Here is a 22,141-nt window from a genome sequence, read left to right as displayed (position 1 = left end):
GCTAATATAGTTTTACTTCAATTAATTAGCAGGTCTCCTAAATTCACATCACTTTTTTTATTTTATTCACGAAATTACCTTAAATATATTTTTATACTTTATTATTTTTACAGTCTATTATTACATGAAAGTCGGAGGAACTAATTTTAAACACAGATAAGATTTAGCACATGGTTTTGAGAAGTCCATGGTTTTAGCACATGGGTTTGGATAAAAAGTGGTTTACTTTTGCCTATATAAGGGAGGACTTCCCCTCTCATTTTTTTCACCACTTCACACTACCTCACATATATTTTTCTTCTCTCTACACTCTCCATATTTTCTTTTCATAGAAGGACTAACATCTTCCTCCTCTCTTTTAATTTTTTTTTCTCTTCTTTTTTTCATACATTGTCTATACGCTTTTATATACCTTGTCTTTACATTCATTATATGCATAGCCTTTATATTTTTATATATATTACATACATTATCTTTATATTTATTCATGCATTTATCTTTACATTTATTCATGCATTGTCTTTATATTTGTTCATGCATTTTGTTTATATTTATTCATACATTGTCTCTACATTTTCTCTACTTTTTCTTTAAATTTGCATACATTTTTTTTACTCCCCTATAAATATTTTTCATACACTTGCAAGCATTTTCTTTTACCTTTTTGTCAATATCATCACATTACATGCTCATTTTTATATTATTATTTTTTACACATTTTGTTTTTTATATTTTCTCTACATTGTCTATACATTATTTTTACATTTACATATATTTTCATTTTTTTTATTCTTATATTTTTTACATATATCATATACATGTACATTCTTACACCGTGTTACTACACCAATTATAGGGTCAAAAAAAGTTTTATCTCCCTTTTTTCAAGTTTAATAAACTTTATGTCAAATCGTTTTTTTAAGGGCTTTATGTCAAATCACTTTTCAAAGACTTTATGTCATATCACTTTTCAAAGGCTTTATGTCAATCCAAAACCAATCGACGCTCCGTCCTTTTGACGCATCGATTCAGGTTAATAATAATATAACCCGGCGTCGTCTCTCTCTCTCTCTCTCCTCATTCAGTTCTTTTCCAATTCTCTCTCCACCTCTCCCTCTCCCATAACCGACACCCTTGCACCATCATCCCTCGCTTTCACCATTTTTCCCTCCCTAATTTCCTCTCTCCCTCTGTTGTGTGTAACCCTAGTAGTGCATATTTTGTGTTCATCATTCCTTAGGGCCTACACTCTAGTCTCCTTTAAATTTTAAGGTATGATAAATCATGCATTGCTTGTTCACTTGTTCATACTAGTTGTTTGCTTGCCTTCCATGTTTTTCTATTACTTTGCTTGCCTTCCAATTGCTCCATGTTTTTCTATTATTTCGTCTGGGATGCTCATTTTTTTTTTTTGCTGGGGCTGGTTTGTTTTTGGATGTTGATTCATTGGTCTTTCGCTGAGTCGGAGGGCATTATGACAAACACACCTCATTCATAAGATTGTTGTTGTTTTTCCCGCCACCTGTTTGATAAAATGCCAAAGTGTGGTGTTGTTTGTAACGTTGGCTTGGAAGGCATTACGACCACAGAGTTGTTTTGCCCGCCAATTGTTTCCCCTATTTTAACCCAAGCCAACGTGGGGTGAAGTCTGAGTTACCCCAAACTACATGAGGATTTGCACCACGGCCCAAGGATTGTATTGAATTTGTTAGCAGCAGTCTACAAAATCATTCGACGCTCAGTTCGATAGTCCGTCGATTCATTCGACGGACCGTCCTTCTCAACGTCGAATGAGTCCTCTCAGAAGTCGGAATCAAAACAAACTCGACGGTGGACTCGACGACCCGTCGAGTCAATCGACGGGGCGTCCTTCCCACCATCTTTAAGTTGCAATTTCCAGTGGCTAACAAGAGATCGACGGCTCATCGATCGGTTTGACGAACACTTTGACGCTCCGTCGATCTGTTCGATGACACTTTTAGCAAATCGACGGACCGCTGGTAGCTTTAACATTATCACATGTTTTGCACCATTTTCTGGTTTTGTTATATTTCTATGGTTGTCTCAACAACAAAGGATGTTCTTTTTGCAGATATGCCTCCAAAGAATCCAGTCAAGCGGGGTGGTGGTCCTAGAAAAGGCCGAGGTCGGGGACAAACAACCCTTACTCTTAGGGATGAACCCTCCGATTCTGAACGTCAAGGGATGGTCCCAAAGACTAGAATGAGTGCACAGGCCACCACTCCCCGCGCAGCATGACCTGCCCCACACTCCTCCCAGTCTAAAGAGAGGGTTTCATCCTCCACATCCGCTAGTGCTAGCGAGGCAGCAACAGAGCAACCAGCTGCTAATTCAGATGAGGAACAAGCGCGGCTGCAAAAGATAGAGGTAGCTGCAATCTGATTCCCTTATGAAGGGTGTCGAAAGTACTACATAAAGGGGGCGACAATAGTCAGCGGGGGTAATCCGATGAGGAATATTCAAGAAGAACAAATCAGTATGAGCAGATTAGAGAGTTACCCTCGGATTACTGATCTCATCCAGCACTATCATCTTGAGGCATTCACACAGCCTCCAGGGGATTATTACCCGACCATGGTTCGGGAATTCTATGCTACCTACAGAGTGCTGCTAGAGCAGCGACACAAGAACAAAAGAGCTTTGAAAGCCTCCCTTCCATTAGACACAGTGTATGTTCGGGGTGTACATGTTGATATCTCAGCCCGCACAATCAACAGGTTTTATTTTTGGGGATGACTTCATGGCACCGAACACAGTGGAATATGATGATAAGTTTGAAAGAAGAGCTGAGCAATCTGTAAGGGAATGGTTTGCGACAGTGATGGCTAGAGGGCGGGCGGACAAGGCCCCATGGGTGAGCAACTTGGCTGCTAAAATACATAAGGCGAATATCAGCTTGGAAGCTAAATTTTGGTGGAATTTCATCATATATCGGGTTCTGCCTACGGGAGCAGATAACATAGTCACATCAGACAGAGCAGTGGTTGTGGCTTCTATGCTATCCAGGTACCCAATGAACTTGGGCGAGTTGATCAGTAGAGTCATTTGGGCACATGTACCACAGGAGGCAACAACCTCGATATTTCCGTGCCTTATCACACAGTTGTGTAGGTTGGCCCAGGTGAGGCACATTGATACATTCGCGGTCACTCTCCCCGCAACAAAAGTGTGTGACATCACACGGAGTAAGGATGAGACCCTCCGTACATCTCAGGCCACCAGTACTTCACTGCTAGATCTCACGAATGAGCAAACTGAGCATGTTATGGATTCAGTGCCATAGGGCACAGTTGATCTGGGCACGGAGGGACTGTCCACCGCAGAGGCCTCCACACCATCTGTAGCTGATGCTACCCCTTCTTCAGAGGCACCACCTCGGCCTGCTGTCCCATCTTCATCTCATATTCCTCCTTCAGCCGCAGCATCGGCCTCCGAGGATCTCTTTGTCCTCAACAGAGCCAACTTCAGAGAGTTTGCCATCAAGGCAGAGCGTGCTGATCAGCAGGTTACCCCGATATTATAGCAGTTGGGTAGGTTTGTTTGCAAAGAGATTGGCCCAAAGTTAGAGCCTCTTCAGGAGGCTATGAAGAGGCATCACGCTAGGGTGAATGCACGACTTGACAGTTTAGAGATGCGGATACTCACTATTGAGAAGAAGAGTGAGAGCGGCACTTCGGGAGATTTGAAGACCGAGCTTAACCAGCTCAGAGCTGAGATTAAAGCCTTTCGTGCAAGAGAGCAGGTTATTGTGGATAACCCGACACCACCTGCTCCAGTCACCAGCATTTCAGATTTGATCAGAGTAGTTGACTTAGTGACTGAGGATGAGCCTAGGGAAAGTCGCAAGAGAAAGAGGCCTAACATATTGGCTGATGATGATGGTGAGGGGGAGGATAACGAGGATGAGGACCCCGAGCTTCAGGAGGTTATTCGGCGGTCGCACCTGGACACGAGGTTCACCGGAGCATCTTCCAGCACCAGTGCTATCACAGCATCAGTCAGGTCGATTACGATAGCTCCTCAGGACCTGCAGTGACAGGGCCAGTTAGCTCCACCTCTTGAGTCCACTGAGCCAGCAGTAGAGAGGGTTTCCATTCGCACTGATACGGAGGAGACACCTCAGCAGCAACAGCAGGATTAGAGCATCTCAGATCGGGCCCCTTCACCATGGGTTGATAGTATGATTTTTGATGCATTGGGGACAATGCATCCTCTTTTTGCTGGGGGTGGGGTAACCTGATGTGTCTTGTGGTATATATATGTGTTAAATCTTGCTTAAAGTAATTGTGACTTTTATAGTTGTTGCATTTTGAACTTGTGGCATGAATTTTGAATGAAAAGGATATTTGTGAACTTGAAAATGGATTGATTTGAAATTGACCCCTCCGAAAGTTTATTGCGTATCGTAAGTTGTAATGAATTGACATGTATGGTTCTTTTTGTGACATCATAGATATTAGAGCGTGTATGAGTTGAGTGTTCAAATCCTTATGCCATTCTGCGTGTGAGAACTTCTTATGTTCATTGTTAGCATATGTGGATCTAGAACTTGCCTGGTAGGTTATGCTATATTGCTTAGGATAATTGATTGTGAAGTGATCATAGGCTTTCCTTGTAAATAGTCACATTAACCTTAAAAAGCCCAAAGCTCGTTCTATATGAATATCATTAGTTCCCATTTTCAACCTTTGACTTGTTTTCTTGATTAGCCGTAACAAATCTTTTCCCCGCTTCATGAATTCATTCCATCTTTGCACCCGTTCCCTCCTTGACACTACTAGATAAAAGAGGCAAATCGCCTAAGCTGGGGGTGGTATATGTGTGAAGTAGAGGCCAAGAGCCTAAAGCTGGGGGTGTGTGAGTTACATAGCCCAGAACTGGATGTGATAGGGAATCAAATTTGAAAAAAGTGTTTTATAAAAAAATAAAAAATAAAATAAATATATATATATATAGTATCTCATAAAAAGATTGTAAAGTCTCGTAAGAATAAAATCACATTTTAGCCATGAGTTGAAGAATGAATAGAATTGGCGTGAGGTGAGAATGTATAGTGTCAAGGAGGATGAGTCACTAATTTCCAAATGAGTATCCTACTCGTCCCCGAGCCTACATTACAACCCGAGAACAAGTCCTATAGTGATCACAACTGAACCATCCGAAAGTGTTAGGCATTGAAATTAAGGGCAAGCATATGGTATTTGCACTTGTAAATCATGAACTTCTTTGTGAGCTCGAGTGCTTTCTATTCTCATCCATCCTTGTCCCGGTTCTCATCTTAAAATTGTGTGTGGGACATTCTCTGATCTAAGTAAGGGCATAATGGTGAATGCTCGCACACATAAATGCTTCTGATAATGTGATGTCATTGATTGAAGCATCATGGTCAATTCTAATAAGTTATTATGAAAGAACCTTGTTTGGGAATGAGGAAAGAGGGAGTTGATTTGAAAATGCACATGCCGGTTGTGATGAGCAAACACCACTGTAGCCACTTTTACTTTATTTTTAGTATAGTTGTAGTTTTATTTTGTAGTTATTTTGTCTGACTTGCTTGAGGATAAGCAAAGATCCTAAGTTGGGGGTGTTGATGTGTCGCGGATTTGGGGCACATTCGACGCCTTTTTACTATGAATTTTGGTTGTTTTCAAGTAAGTCTGGTTCATGCTAATATGTTTTGGTTGTGTTTTAGGAAGACGATGGCCCAAAAGCAAAAACAAAGAATGAAGGAAAAATTGGCCAGAAATGAAGAATCGACGGACCGTCCTTTGAAGCGTCGATAAGCTCGATTTTCCAGTGATGGCCTTAGTTGAAGACAACAAAGGACGGAGCTATCGACGAAGCGTTGAACTGATCGACGCTTCCTCGTTTGTGTCGTCGACCAAGATTTGTCAACATGAAGAGAGAAAGACGGGAACACTCGACGGAGCGTCAAACTGGTCGACGACACCGTTGAATGGATCACATCGCTGAAGAAATAAAGGACGGAGGAATCGACGGATCATCGAACGATCGACGGTCCGTCGATCTTGCTATCAGGAGCAATTTTGTCAGTCGTTGCTGTGCGTTTTTGGAGCCTATTTAAAGAACATTTTAGGTTATTTTTGGGAGCCAATTTTTATTGTGCACGTGAACAAAGTTCCATTGGTGGGTGAGCATTGATTACTCCACTTTTGGAGCTTAGTGAAGACAATAAGATTCCATTTTCCATAATCTTTATCACACTTTGTAAGCTTTATGTCTCATTTATTGCCTACTACTTTTGTGACCATTATGTGTGAGTAGTTTCTTTAATCAAAGTTGTGGACCCAAATGATGGGTGTTATGTAATGGGTGTCTAACATTGTATATATATATAATGGGTTGTGATGTGTTTTATTATTTCTCATATTCATTGTTAGTTCGTGGTTGCAAACACTTGCTTATGCATAAACCCTAGTTTGTTTGGAAAGATGAACTAGGGTGTGAGTTGAAATAATATAACAAGGACTCGGGCGCTAACCCTCGTTTAATGAACTCACTTAGAGATAAGATGAGTTCTACTTGGCATATTTAATCGGTCTTACTTGCAACTTTTCTACATTTGGGAAAATCAAGAAAAGAAATACTTTCTAACTATTGAAAAATATTAGGAAGTGCATTAGAGATTAAGTGCATATAAAACCCCGACCCATTAGAAATATATCATATTGATACCCATAGCAAAACATCTAATCAGAGCGGGGACACAACTTTGGTTCTTTCAATCCAAACAAATTCCAAATACTTCAAAATAGCGAATACAAACCAAACCTCTCCTCTACACTATTCGGAATAAAATTAAAGTTTCTAGAGATTAGTTACATAAATAATTAGTACCTTTTTCTCTCCATATTCCCTGTGGGATCGACCCCAACCTTGTTTAGGTTACTATATTTGACAACGTCTGCTTTACGCCACTAATAAGTGTAATTTGAGCGTATCAGTGAGCATTTGAGCGTATCAGTGAGCATGTTATTAAGAGTAACATAAAAAGTTCAAAGTTAAACAATTTTCGAAGATAAACAAAGTGTCATTCTTTCAAGAACAAACTAATAAATCGAAGAGTATTTTGAAAAGAAAAGAACGATCCTCTCAACCCCAATTCATTACAAAATCCCCTATAGCTCCTCATCCAGCTATTATCTTCTCTCCATTCCCTCAAAAGCTAGCTAGCCAGTATTTGCTTCAACCTTGATGGATTCTTCCTCCATCAAGAACATGGCCAAAAACCTCTCTCGTGATGTTGTTGAACAAAAAGTCAACTCTCAATTCAAGAAGCTTATATCAACGATTCCAAAGGAAAAACGGTCGAATGATTCCATGGATTTGTATCAGTACCAAGGATTTTGGTATACATTTCAAACCCTTCAAGGTATCATTTCCGTTCAAGAAAACTTTAAGCCTTTTCGGAACGATATATACCTGTGCAGTGCTCCTAAAACCGGTTGCACATGGCTCAAAGCTCTGTGTTATGCCATTACAACCAGAGATCTTTTTGACATGGAAAATAGCCCTTTGCTCACAAATCTTCCTCACTTTCTCTTCCCTCTTTTGGAATTTGATTCTGTAAAACATCCTTCCAGTACGGACGCTCAAAACATTCCTCTTATAGCCACCCATTTGCCCTTCATTGCTTTACCCAAATCTGTCCAATCCTTGGATGGTACAAAGATTATTTACTTGTGTAGGGAACCTAAGGAAACTTTCATTTCTCTTTGGCATTTCTGTCAGGACCCAGCTAGGGGCCGCGACGGGTACCCGGGGCTAACCACCGAGCACCACTCATTCTATGACTTATCCTGCTAATTTAATACTCCTTTAATCAATTTATATTCAAATCATAAAGAAATCATCTTCTGTTTAAAACATATATACTTTTGTAAACATAAGCCTTTAGGCTATCAAAATAATGTGCACATATATGCATATAAATTTCTACATAATGGCAACCTTGGGAGACCACACAACCCACACTACGTATCTACGAGCCTCTACTGGAGTACTAGACATATACATATATACACAAAATCATAGCTCGACTAGCACCTCCAAAATAGTGGAGTGCTCCCGTAAATCTGCTGATAGCTCCTATAGGTCGGCGCCGTCTCTCTGTCTACCTGTGGGCATGAACACAGCGTCCAAAGAAAACGGACGTCAGTACGAAAATTGTACTGAGTATGTAAGGCATAACAATGGAAATATGTCAATGAGATAAAGGAAACATCATTAAGGAGCAACTGTATATGACTGTCACGTGTAGAAGAAATAACACATGCTGATTTACTTCATACCATATATCGCTGCGGAACGTGCAGCCCGATCCCTGTATCACCATATATAAATATATTGCCGCGGAACGAACGGCCCGATCCATATCTCATCATATATAATTATATTGTCGCGGAACGTACGGCTCGATCCATATCTCATCATATATAATTATATTGCCGCGGAACGTACAGCCCGATCCATCACCCATCTATCCCGCGTCCGGGATGAAATCATGATATGCTAGCTGTACAGGTGGCTATGCGTCTATAGCGCCTCACCTTTCCCCACTTCCCCTGTAAACATTTTCATATCATATATATATATATATATATATATATATATATATATATACATAGCATGCAGGAGAGCCCAAGGAAAAGCTATAACTCCATCGGAGTGACGTAAGGTCGAACACCTCCGATTATATTATGGATTAATCATGATCGTCATATCTCACCTTGAAGGGACAATCATCTTAAGGCGAGACTGTCAACGAAGACTAATATAAAAAGGGGACAGAAAATAGGGTCATAATCTTGTAATAAGTCATTCTTTATACTTTTGGAAATCTTTAAGGAAATGTAGTCGTCATCCATGAATAAAATTGAGAAATCAAGAAATAGCTCAACATTCTTATATCGTCATTGAAATCATAACTTGGAATCTTAAACATGAAATTTGTTATCATCGTAGTCATCATAGGAAAATATTCTCATCTTCAACATCATCGTTGTCATTACAAAACGTGTCCATCCTTATGATCATAAAAGCTTATAAAATCATAAACCTTTGTTTTGGAAAGATACGGACATTTTGGGACACATTTGCGGGTTATCAAGAGAGGAATCATGCCTTGGAATCATAAACGTTTAGCTTTGGAAAATGAGAAAGCTATGGAAGCATTCATGAAGTCGTAACATAGGAATCATGCCTTTGAAGGAAAGGGACGAGCCTTAACATACCTTTGTCGTTTAACATATATGTCACTCGCTTGTTCTCCTTCGATGCTCACGTTTCTACCTTCACAAGAAGTCGCATGAACGTTAGCCAATCGGTTACTTAAACGTGCCCACTATTTCTAGGAGAATTTGGGTAGCATATCCTTTGTTTCTACTACTTTTCCCATGTCATATCTCAACTCCCAACACTCACAATAACACAATCCACAATCGTAATTTATGTACATTTAGCAAAATCCACCATTTTCTTCCAATTAACTCACGTTTATGGGTTTTAGCTCATCATCATATTTTCTCATACATCACACCTATTTCATGGTTTACATGTCATTTATAACGTATTCATACTCACAACACCCTATCATTCATGATTCAATCCAACTACTATCCTAACATGACACTATTCACCTTTCATGACCCATTTCCTACATTCTTCTTCAATCCAAGCATTTTAACTTATCAATACTTTAATCATCATGAGAAAGTTATGAAACTTACCTTAGATAGTGATTGAACAAGTCTTGAGTGGAGTTCCCCTTCTAGCACCAAAACCCTACATCATCACCTTCCTTAGGATTTTCTTGAAGAAGATAAATCTTACTTGAGTTTCATACACTTTGATTCCTGAATTTGATGTTGTTAATCTTGGTTTCCTTTGATTTTCTTGTGGATGAGATGCTAGAGAGGGTTCTAGAGGGTTTTAGGACCAAAAATGGTGAAAACATGGGTTAAAAACGAAATTGGGTCTTTATATAATTGCCCAGAAAATTCTGGACTGGCACCACATGCGACACCATGTGCGAGTCGCATGTCGAACATGCGAGTCGCATGTTGTGTCGCAGGTCTTGCCAGTCGATCGGTTCTCACTGGCACAACATGCGACACCAAGTGCGAATCGCATGTCATGCAGAACGTGATGAACTGTCTGTCGTAAAATGGCCATAACTTTTTATACCGATATTCTGTGAGGGATCACGACCTATGGTTGGAAAGCTATTTCAATTATCTACAACTTTCATCATGTGGTGTTTTTCCCAAATTCCGACTTAAAAATGGAGTTTTGGCCCCTCCAAACCAGATCCTCCGAAAGTGTTTCCTTAACTCGCCCTTTTTGGATGGCTTATGCCCATATTTGGCTTATGGGTCCTTCTTGAAACCTACTTGGCACTTCATTACCAACGTAAGGGGAATTATAATTCTTCTCCAATAATTCATTAAGACACCATTAATTCGATACTCGTAACTGTCCTTCGCTAGTCAATTCACTGTACACGAACGAAAATTTTCCGAGGTGTAACAATTTCATGCAAATATTTACATGGCTGCAGCCAGGAGAGTCAGATGGAGCAACTGAACTTTTTTTTTCCTTCAAGAAAGATTTCGAGCTGTTCTGTGAAGGGAAAACAATGTGGGGACCATACTGGGATCATGTTTTGGGGTATTGGAAAGAAAGTTTAGAAAAGCCAGAATCAGTATTGTTTCTCAAATACGAAGAATTAACAAAAGACGCATTGTTCTACGTGAGAAAATTAGTTGAGTTCATGGGGAAACCATTTTCAAAGGACGAAGACAGAGAGGGGGTACCAGAAAGGATTGTGAAATTGTGTAGTTTTGAGAACTTGAGCAATTTGGAGGTGATTAAGAACGGGAAGGGTCGGCCAACAGCCTCTTTCCAGATAGATAACAGCGCCTTTGTCAGGAAGGGTAAGCCCGGAGATTGAAAGAATCATCTAACACCTAACATGATAGAAAGAATGGATCGTATCACAGAAGAAAAGCTAAGAAGGTCAGCCTTTAAATTTGGCGCGTCAACCACAACGTCAAGCACTACAAATTCATAGGCAAAGAACTTAACATTAAAATCCTATTTCTCCCAAATGAAATAAATTGTATGTCTGAGTGGTTTCTTTACCTTTCAGCACATCACTCCAATTATTTTCTTTTTTTCTTTTGACTCGTAATCATAATTTTTCATGTCATAGTTTCTATTTAAAATCATTAAAATCATGCTTATACAAGTCTTTCATTTATCAAGGTAGAAATTGTTCTTTGATAACAATGCCTCTTAACCTGGGCAGTTTTTTTACTCTAGATGCCTAGATCTAAGTGAGGGACAATTAATTTCCACGCCTTAGTATGGTCATTTGTTTTAATAGAATCGTCGAATATTTGGAAAATGGTCAAAGATACCCCTGATCTATTCGAAATAGCACAACCTTATCCTCCATTTCGTTTTTGGATCAAAATTGTCCTCACCGCTAGTCAAGTGCAGTACTAATTCCCCTCCCCACTAACGGAGCTCCAACTTGGATAAAACCAGGTTTAGAATTAATATTGTTGTTGACATGGAGCTCTAACTCGGACAAAATCTCTCCTCACTGATTTGTTCAGTGTTGTGAAAGGCGAGCGCCTCGTCGCCAAAGGCGCGAGGCGTGGCGAGGCGAGGCAGCGCCGCCATTTAGCGTGAAGGTGATGGCACTTCGAAAAGGCGAGCCAAAGGCACTAAAGGCGCTGAGGCGAGGCACGCAGTGAAGGCGTTGCCTTTTTAAAAAAAAAATTAAAAGGAATTGAAGAAACTTAAATGATATAGCAGCGGCTAGGGTTTTTTGTTTGTACTTGCTTCTACTCCTCTCTTTGCCTTCAGGCTTCAGGTACGCTTCTCTCTTTCTCCTTCTTCTTCTTCAGTTCTTCTTCTCTCTTCCTCCTCTGGTTTTGACTTCTTCTTCTTCTTTAGTTTTTCTTCTTTCTTCTTCTTTTATTTTTTTTTGAAATTGGTAACATTAAAGTGTTTTTTTAAGTTCTTCTTTTTTTTTTTTTATCCTCTGTTTCCGGCGACTTCTCCTCTGTTTTTTTTATCTTCTGCATTTTTTTTTACCTTCTTCTATTTTCTTCTTCTTTTTCTGTACGCAACTTGCGACTTTCTCCTCTGTTTTTTTCTTTTTCTATTTTCTCCGCTGTTTTTTTTTCTTAACTGCACCAGTGAGGCAGTGACTGCTTTGCTCCTGTTTTTTTTGTTCAATAATTGTTAACTTTTGTTATAAATAGTAGGTTATGAATTAGTATTGCACTATCGCTTGAATTTTAGTATTGCTTGTCTTATCACTTATGAATTATTGAGTCATTCAATTTCTAGACTTTTAGTATCTACTATCTACTTTTAATTTTTGGATTGAAATATTTACTAATATGTTATTGCTAGTGAGATTTTGATTATTTATATATGCAATTAAATATTTTAATTTTTTGGTATTTATTGGCACCGCACTTCAAAAAGGCAAGCGGCGCCTTAAGGCGAGGCAGGCCCTTGTCGGCTTTTGTCTCCGTGCGCCGTCCAAAACACTGGATTTGTTATATTAGTGTATTCTCCTTCCTTGAAACAGCCTTCCACGGCTGCATCTTTTTCATTGTTAAATTTCTTCATAATTAGAGTTCCAGATTGTGTGTGTGTTGTTGTTTCGTTTGAATGGGTCATTTTTACCTACAATTTTCCAATGTTAACTGTCCCACATTGGTTGATGGATAGTTGTTTGTCTCATGGTCTTGGACAATCCTCCCCGCATGAACTAGTTTTTGTGTTTGAGTTAAGCCCAACCCATTTTCTTAACGTGACCCATTCCCCTATTATTGCGTGTCCTAATGTTGGGCTCACATGGTCGTCCACGCTCCAGCTGGTAGGCATGGGCGTGCTTGGGTGTTTTGTGTCCCACATTGGTTGAGGGATGAGTTGTTTGTCTCATCATATGGTCTAGGACAATCCCTTTCCCTCCCCTCCCCCCCCCCCCCCCCCCCAACAACCCCCAGGATGAGCTGGCTTTTGAGATTCACTACAAGAAAAACAACTACTCCTATTAATGATGGGGGAAAATGGTACCCAAAAGTCTGATTCTAGTTCCTAAAGGTCAATAGGGAAATCAAAAATCTGGTTGCCACAGGATCCACCAATAAAAGTCAATAACAACGAGGTTTAGTGATAAACATGCTATTTCAATATGCACATGATCAGATAGATAGAGTTACTATCAAAAGGAGGAACATGATTCTATCCATTTGAAAATGATCAGATAGATAGAGCACCATCAAAAGGAGGAACATGATTAGTTGCAGATATATCATTCCTAAACTTATGCACAACAAACAACTAAACTATCATTTACCAATGACTTCTTTCAGGATCTAGATCAACCCCCTTTTTGCTGTGTTGTTTACAGATTAACAAAACTTATCCAACAAACTATTAGACAGAGAAAGAAAGTGCAGCCACATTCTTCTCTTGCAAAACTCACCAGTTGCTCATTAGAAAGAAAAACATGGCCATGACAACCATCAACCTTGCTAGTCCTCTGAGAATACAGGAAAGTGACCACATGTTTAACAGTCGAGTAGTTCCTTCTTTTGACATCAATGTAAGGAGAGCGAAAAGGAGGATTTCACAGGTTGGGTTGATAATGGCCCTCAAGCCACCTAGTAGTTCCATAATTGAAGTGATTTTTTTTTTTTTGGTACAACCATATGATATTCAGAACCTACTGGCATGACTAATCCAAATTGGCACTGCGTAGGCCCAACTAAAAAAGGGCTTGAAGTGAATTCTCACATTGCTTTACTTCCGAATCTAAGATTTATGGAAATGAAGAGTCTCGTGAACCCGTTTTACTTTTCCTCATAAAAAAAAAAAAAACTTACCTATATGGTGTTCCTTAGTCTCTAGTAGCTTGTACATGATCATGTTTCCCATTTCCCACCTACAGGAGATATCTACAATCAATGCGCTAGAGTTGAAAGATTTAGTCCTTCAGTCATTTCTAGCTATATACTTATCCACAACTAGCTAACTAGCTAAAACAGTACATTTTGTTCAAGCATACAGTTGTCTGCAGACTATACACAACACTACAAGTTTGATCGTTAAAAAGCATTAATAAATAAAGAATCATACTTTAATATATGAACATTAATAAATAGTAGGTCTATTAAACTATTGTGTAGAAGATGAATACCTATATGCCCTTTGCCCTTAATTAATTGAACAAACCAATTACAAAAGTTAGTTGTTTTGACTTGTGCAAATGACAACTCCTAAAAAGCAAGTGTTACCTGCTGGTTACATATATGTAACACTCAAAACATTCAAATAAATTTGCAAAACACATTAATGAAACAATAAATGAGACAACACAGCATTCACAAATTAGGCAAAATTAGTTTTCCCGCTGGGAGGATATTGATCCATAATCTAGTTTACACAAATCAAATTATATAAGAAACCAAAATTTTGTGCTTTCACATACCTGTAGATACCTAAGAAACCCAAAAAACTTGTTATTGATGAACTGTCTTGTTCCCAAAAAGTTGAAACTTTGAGTAATAAATAACTCCAATGGTGGAATCCTTCTTCCAACATTCAAATCTTGAGCAATTTAGATATCCTACTTTTTCCCTTTAAAGTCTAAATTCAAAGGGCTTTAATTTCCCTTTCACTAACGCCATTCAAGAAGTGCAAAGCTTCTGTTTTTTTTTTTTTTTTTGTCCGCTTATTTGAGTTTTTGTCTTTTGTTTTATTTTACTTACTAGTATTCATACCCGCGCGATGCGCGGTTGGTATCGAATAAAGCTAATCATAGAAAATTATTTGCTTATTTGTTAGATATAATAAAAAATTATCATATATCACTGACATATTTAAAATTAATAAATTTTTGAACTATTAAATTAGAATTTTACTTATTTGAACACATTAGATTATATTAATTTAACAAAAGTTAATTATCATCTTGTGATGATTAACCTTGTTCATTACACAATCCTGATTAATTATTGTTATATGACATATAAAAAATCATGTGATTATAAAAAAAAAGTTTATTTTATATAATTATTTGAAAAGCAAAGAACTTGTTACTGTTATGTTTTTGAGTTACCCACATGAGAAATTTAATTATTTATATTTTAAATTTTTAATGTGGTAATTGAATTTCTTTATACTCCATGTTTTAAATTTTGGCTCTATTTATTGAGTCTTCCGTTATGCGGTCTTATTCATAATATAGTTTTTATGAGCAATAACTCATTCTCACTCTCTTTTTTTTTTTTTTTTTTTACGTATTTTCTCAATAAATAACATCATCTAATCCAACTCCCACGCTCTCATCCCCCACCCTGCATCCCCCTCCTCCAGTTTGCATGATCTCTGAACATTTACTTATTGGCTTATTCTCTTGCAACAATAATGGACCAGCAAATAGTCATGGATTTTATTTTATGTCACTTCCCCTTGTAAATGACGATATAAGTCCTTCACATTTCCAATTTGGCATTCTCATTTTGTAATTTTAATAGAGTGATAGGAATTGGAAGCAAAATGATGGATTGAACTTGATTTTAAATCCACACAAACATATTCATACGTGCAAGACATATTTTTCATCAAATTATTATCACCATTACAATTTTTTAATTCATATATACTCGTGTACATTCAAGAACACATAGGTTTTAATTGCATGCAATTCTTCTTCTTTTACTTTTTTTTTTTAAATCACGTCATATTTACCAAAGCAAATACAATTTATTTTAGGAAAAAACTTATTTAAAGTAATAATAAAGGAAAAGACATGCATACACTTGTAATATGCATACAAATATTAGCGTTATAGAGAGAAGATTACAACAAATAAAATGAAACAAAAAATAAGATATACCACAGCTAGAAAAAAAATAAAAAATGAACCCTTCTTATACCACGGCTAGTAATAACTCATTCAATGTGGAAAACTTATAAGTATGAATCGAACTAATTATCCTACTATTTTCCTAAATAATTACCAATATACTTGTTAAACTAAATATTAAAGATGTTAAAGATTAAGAATTTACCATATAAACGTGCTTGGATGTACTGCTCAATTCAAGGCATTTTCACTCTTGAAAGATCATCATTTTTTATGATACGTAATCCTTTTATTTTTCAATTTTAATTAATTAAGTACATTTTTATGAAAAAATATATTTTGAGAAGTAAGTCATTGTTATAGCAAAGTAATAAGAGCTTTTGAGGAAACAATTAATATATAAATTGAGTTTCCTATTAAGAATCGAAGTTGATCCAATTTTTATATAAATTGAGTTTCCTAGTGAAAAACACTTATTTATTCACCAAAAGCTCGGATAAACACCTTCATTTTCTAAAATAAGTGTTTTTCAAAAAAAAAAAAAAACGCTTTTAGCATTTGAAAAACTTGGCAAATAGACTATACCCAATTTAATTCTTCTTCAGTATTGTGGTTTACCAACTGCTTGTCACTTGGACAACTAAGGACGTTTTTCTTTAAGAACAAATTTTTCTTGCTACTTCTACTTTTGAATTTTAATATGTATATACTATATACTCATCTTGTCAGCCATGGAAGATGTTCACATTTCCTCTTCATGATTTTGATCCTTCGATCTCTTGTTTTAAATTGATAGACCTGAATTAATGTTTAAATTATGAGAATAAGAGAAAAATAAGATTAAAAAAAAATGGTTAAATATCAAGAATCTACTATCTAAATTTCTCTACTATAAGTAATGCCTGATAGTCACATGTACTTAAATCATCTATCATTGAAACTCAAAATTAACCAATAGTCTTTCATTATCCTCACTTTTCTTTCATTTAGCATGTAAGTCTCTCGATACATACATGTGTATTTTAAGTCAATCATTGTAAATTTTTAATTTTAAATATCAAATTTTAATTGCAATCAAAATTGTAATTCATAACCAACTTAAACTGAATTAGACGAAGAAAAAAATATGCTGATGCCCAAACTGCAAAGAAAGGGGTGTCGTCTGACTTTCATTTCCTACTCATAGATCATTAGATATATCTCACCAAAAAATAAAAATTATCCCATTAACTTTATAGATGAGTAAATTTATTATCGTTCCTATCCTTAAATTTTAATAGTCAAATTGATAAACAATTTTCAAGAGTTGAATCATATTCTTACCTTCCGTTGTCGCTAGTACGTTTAAAGTAGTGTCATCGTCATTCATTAAAAATCAACATTGTAAAGCCTGAAATTCACGAAGGAAATCAAAGTTAATAATTGGCACAAAATTTTGTTGTTACATATTCTGATTATATTTATTGTACTTTTATCATAAAAGTGAAGAAATAATTAGCTTTGAGAGTCAAAATGCATAAAAGAAGTCTTCTATACAATTTATTTCAATACCTATCAATAAATAGAGAGATATCGCATTAGCTTACCGAGATAAATCCATAAGATATCTCTTCGAAATATATACAACTAATTAACACATAAATCAAATTAGAGGGTATTTGTTAATAAATCATAAGGCGTTGGACTGAAAATGAATTCAAATTCAAATCTGCATTTTTTGTATACACAAATTCTTGTATGATGCTACTGTAATAATTTTCAGGCAAAAAATATGAATTTTTCATATTTGATAAACGCTAAATAATGACGAATTGCATAGCTAAATTTTCTATCAGTGTTCCTTCATCATTTTCTCCTTTCTTGCAAGCTTATTTAATTATGCAATACTCAACTTCTCCACGAGGACAGATCGATTACATTTTTGTCTAACCTTAAAGCTTTGGACGGACATCAAATTGGCGTTGAATCGTCTTCGTTTTTCTCCTGCTTGAGGAAATTGACTGACATTATTGTGCTACTCCACACAATATAATGAAGGACAAAAAGTTATGAAAATAAGAAAGCTTTATAAGAATTTAAATTTGATTCCGACATGAATTACATGATCATGAATAAAAATTCAAAAAGCTTTAATACTCAGTTAGTATTCATGTGAGAACATTCTTTCAACCCAGTGTGAATGCAATGTCATACTTTGAGATTCTGCTTTCAAGTCTTTAATTCGTAAGACTTCAAATATTGTAAATGTAATTTCTGAAACAAATTGGAGTTGTTCTTGATGTTTATCAATCAATACCCATCGGTAAATTCCATCCTATAAAATATAATTTTTCCATACAAATATTATGGAGTACTAATGTTGGAAGTAGTATATAAGAAATAACATACATTTTGGTCTGTCTCTATTCCATAAATAACTACTTCCAAATCCAAGCTGCTGTAAAATTTGCAATGTGAAAATAACTGCAAAACCAAAATAAAGCAAATCATGATCCCTCATGCGATCAAAAAAGAAAAAAAAAATTACACATCATACGACAAAAAAAAAACATTTCGCATAGAAATGTAGATTAATCCCAAGGGAGGTCCAAGTAAAACTGTTTTTAACTATTTACCACAGATAATAGATTGACACGGTTTTCCACGCATTCAATCCTAAGAGCAAAATAGTGGAAAAAGAATAAGAAGAAATAACAATCCGCATCTCTATCACCCTCACGAGTCACGACCAATCATGGGAAAATATTTTCATCTTAATTCAAGCCTACTGTCCTCCTTATATATAGAAGATAAGATTGATTTGTTATCTTCTAATTCAAATTCAAATTCAATTTTTTTTAAATCTCTTTCAAATCAAATTTTGTGTTTATCTTAATTAATATATTCTTATATTTCATTTAAAAATCAAATTTACATTTTTATTAACTCAATTCAAATTCGAAATTAGTTTCATAACATCTTCTCTCTTTTCCGGTAATCTGTGCATTTGAATCAAAATCTGTAGAATTAAGGAGTAGTGATATAAGAAGAGTCCTATATTGATCCAAAGACCGATAGAAGTTGATATGTTTTAAAACTCGAGCCTTTATCCTATAAAATTTGGTTTAAAATTTAAAAAGCCTCATTAGTTATCTATTATTAATTGTATGCATACTTTATTGATTTTAAATTGTATTATCGGATATTGAGAGGAGTACTAAATTATTTGTTAGAGTAATTGAAGTGGTTAGGAGTCAATACTATAACTTGAATTAGTTATCATATATGCATGAGTTCTGAAATGTGCATAATTTGTAGAATTTTTTCTTTTCTTTTTGGTCTCTAGTTAAAATAGAAAATTTATTTGGCAACAAAATATATTTTTCTTCTTTACCGTAGAATGAAACTTATACTACAAAAACAAAATAATTAATTTCTTATCTTGTAACATTTTCAATACTATTATGTTTATCTATTAGTAACTCAAATTTAACTTTTTTCATCCAAATTCAAAAAGTTTATTACAATTCTAATTGAGTTTTTCCTAATTATCGCGTAAAAAATATACTCATTAATTTACTTATTGAAATACATTTTATACTTACGGGTAAATGTTTTTAATTACTTAGGTTCGAATTTTCAGATGACGTAAGCTCAAACTAAATTCAAAACCACTTGTTAGATAAGTAACGAATAAGAAGGAATCTCAATTTAAAATTAATAATATTTGAGTAAAAACTATATATTTCAATTAAAGATAAATCTTATTACATAACATTGTAAATTTTGTCTTAAAATTGTCAAGTGGCTTGTTATTAGCTTGTCACTTAGCTTAACCACATTGCTTGTACCTCTCCTTTTTTATATATATAGATTATATTCGGTGTCCAAACGGGTCAAAGCCCTGTCTAAGTGTGAGATCTGTGGCAAGTCTTTTTTTTTCTCCCGAAAACAACTGCATTATAGTACTTCATAATATGCCGTACATGTTCATAGGATGTCAGGGGATCAGTTCCAGTCCATCTTGGTAAATCAGAATCCCAAGAAACCCTATGTAAAAATGAATGAGGGAAACTAGCTATATAAGGAGCTATCACATTCCATGTGTGAGGAATGCGTACAAAGTTGATCTCTCCAAAGGAACTCATCAATCTCCATATATTCTCGCAAGTGGTATCTATTTCCCAAGACACTGTCATCTTCTTTTGTAGCATTTGTACCACATTCTTTGCATCTGATAGTATATAAATTCTTGCCCAGCCATTTTGTAACGCTCCTTCCAATGCGTGTCGAATTGCTAGTGCTTCAACGATGATGGCCTTCCCCACAATTGAATAGGGGTACCAAGGGCATGAAGCAAGTGACCACAGCTATCCATAACCACCATTCCAATGCTTGCCTTTTCCTTTTTCACCTGCAAGCCTGCATCCGTGAAAACAACAATTCCATCGTGTGCCACAATAGTATTTTCATCCTTAATCCTATTAGGCAGGCAAGTCAAAACTGATGAAGTTAGCAAAGCATCGTTATATTCATGAAAGTCGAAAAGAGCTTTATTAATTATATCATTAGGTTCATATATATCTCCGCTAAAATAAAAAGAATTTCCAGCTTTTCACAACTGCCATAAAATAGAAACACTTAACCTCAGTAGCTCAATGGAATCAGGGTACTGATATGTATTGCGAAACAAATCATGCCACCAACTTGAGAAATCAATAATGTTTTCTAAACCAGGCCAGTTGATAGGACACAATTTCCACACTAACTGAGCATTCGGACACTTAAAAAACATATGATCAATTGTTTCTGTTTCTAAACCACATACCTTACAAGCACCGAAAACATAAGTCAATCTCTAAGAAATGGTTGCATTAACTGGTAAGACATTAAAAATGCACTTTCTAAGAAAATGTTTATATTTATTTTTGACTTTCAGAGACGACAAAAAGTCCTAGAAAGGTTTTGGTAAAGACTGACAACTGGCTTGAGGCCTATTATTATTTGCATCACTCCAATGAGCAAGATCTTTAGCTAGATAATAATCAGATCTCACCTCATACTTACCTGATGCCACATAATTTTATCCGAGGCTCCAGTACCAGATAATCAGATGGATACAATAGAGTTAATATCATTAGGACAAAAATACCTATGAAGCTCACGAATATTGCATATATGGTTTTGTTGATCAATAAGAGCATCGACCCTTACTTGTAAATCGACTTGCACTTGCCCTTGGAGGGGTTTAAAACCATTAGAATTAGGAATCCATGGATCTGTCCAAACCTTAACGTTTCTTCCATCTCGAACTCTCCACCTAATTAGTTTTGCAATAAATCTCTTCCCCATATAATGCTTTCCCAAATCCAAGAGCTTGAAGAGGGACATCCTGCATTAAGAAAAGAAGTATTCGAGAAATATTTGTTTTTGAGCATTTTATGGAATAAAGATTCTTCACTGGTTAAAATTCTCGATGCAAGTTTAGCTAACAAGGCCTTGTTGAAAAATTTGTTGTAAAATCATTCTAAAAGAGTTAGTACAATATATGAAAAGATAAAGCAAGAACAATAAAGAGATAAAGATAGATAAGAGATAAGAGCTTTCTTATTCATCTAAGTATATTCAAGTATATACAATATGAAAACTTATGTCTCTATTTATAGTGCTACATATAGGCATACAAAAGGGTAACAATAAACATGTCATTCAATATATGAGATAATGGAAGAACCATTAAGATGGTGGAAGATAATGGAAGAACCATTAAAATGGTGGAAGATAATGGAAAAGGCATTATATTTGAGATCATGGAGGAAGTGAGAATTTATTTCTAGAGTGGTGGACATCCACACTTATTTTTCATAACACTCCCCCGTGGATGTCCATGTCTTAATAGATGATGTGTCTCGTTAAAACCTTACTAGGAAAAATCCAGTGGGAAAAAAATCCTAGTGAAGGAAAAAGAGTGCGCATATTTCGTAATACGCATTGCTAGCTGCCTCATTAAAAACCTTGTCAGGAAAACCCGGTGGGACAAAACCTCAGCTAAGGGAAAAAGAGTACAGCGCGTATTATACTCCCCCTGATAAAAGTATCACTTAATTCTTGGAGACAACACATCCAAATCTTGTATATCAACTTCTCAAATGTCGAGATTAGCAATGCTTTACTGAACATGTCCATCAACTTATCAATCGAGCGTATTTGTTGAAAACCTAT

The 22,141-nt window shown here is 36.1% G+C and overlaps 1 pseudogene; it reads left to right on the top strand.

Moving 5' to 3' along the window:
• The first annotated feature begins 7,167 nt into the window (after window positions 1-7,167).
• LOC132624560 (flavonol sulfotransferase-like) lies at window positions 7,168-19,987 on the top strand (annotated as a pseudogene).
• Window positions 19,988-22,141: the final 2,154 nt, after the last annotated feature.

This window comes from Lycium barbarum, chromosome 12, assembly GCF_019175385.1.
Source record: "Lycium barbarum isolate Lr01 chromosome 12, ASM1917538v2, whole genome shotgun sequence".
Classification (NCBI taxonomy): Eukaryota; Viridiplantae; Streptophyta; class Magnoliopsida; order Solanales; family Solanaceae; genus Lycium; species Lycium barbarum.
The sequence above is the reverse complement of the archived record's forward strand: the minus strand, read 5'-3'. Positions and strand labels throughout refer to the sequence as shown.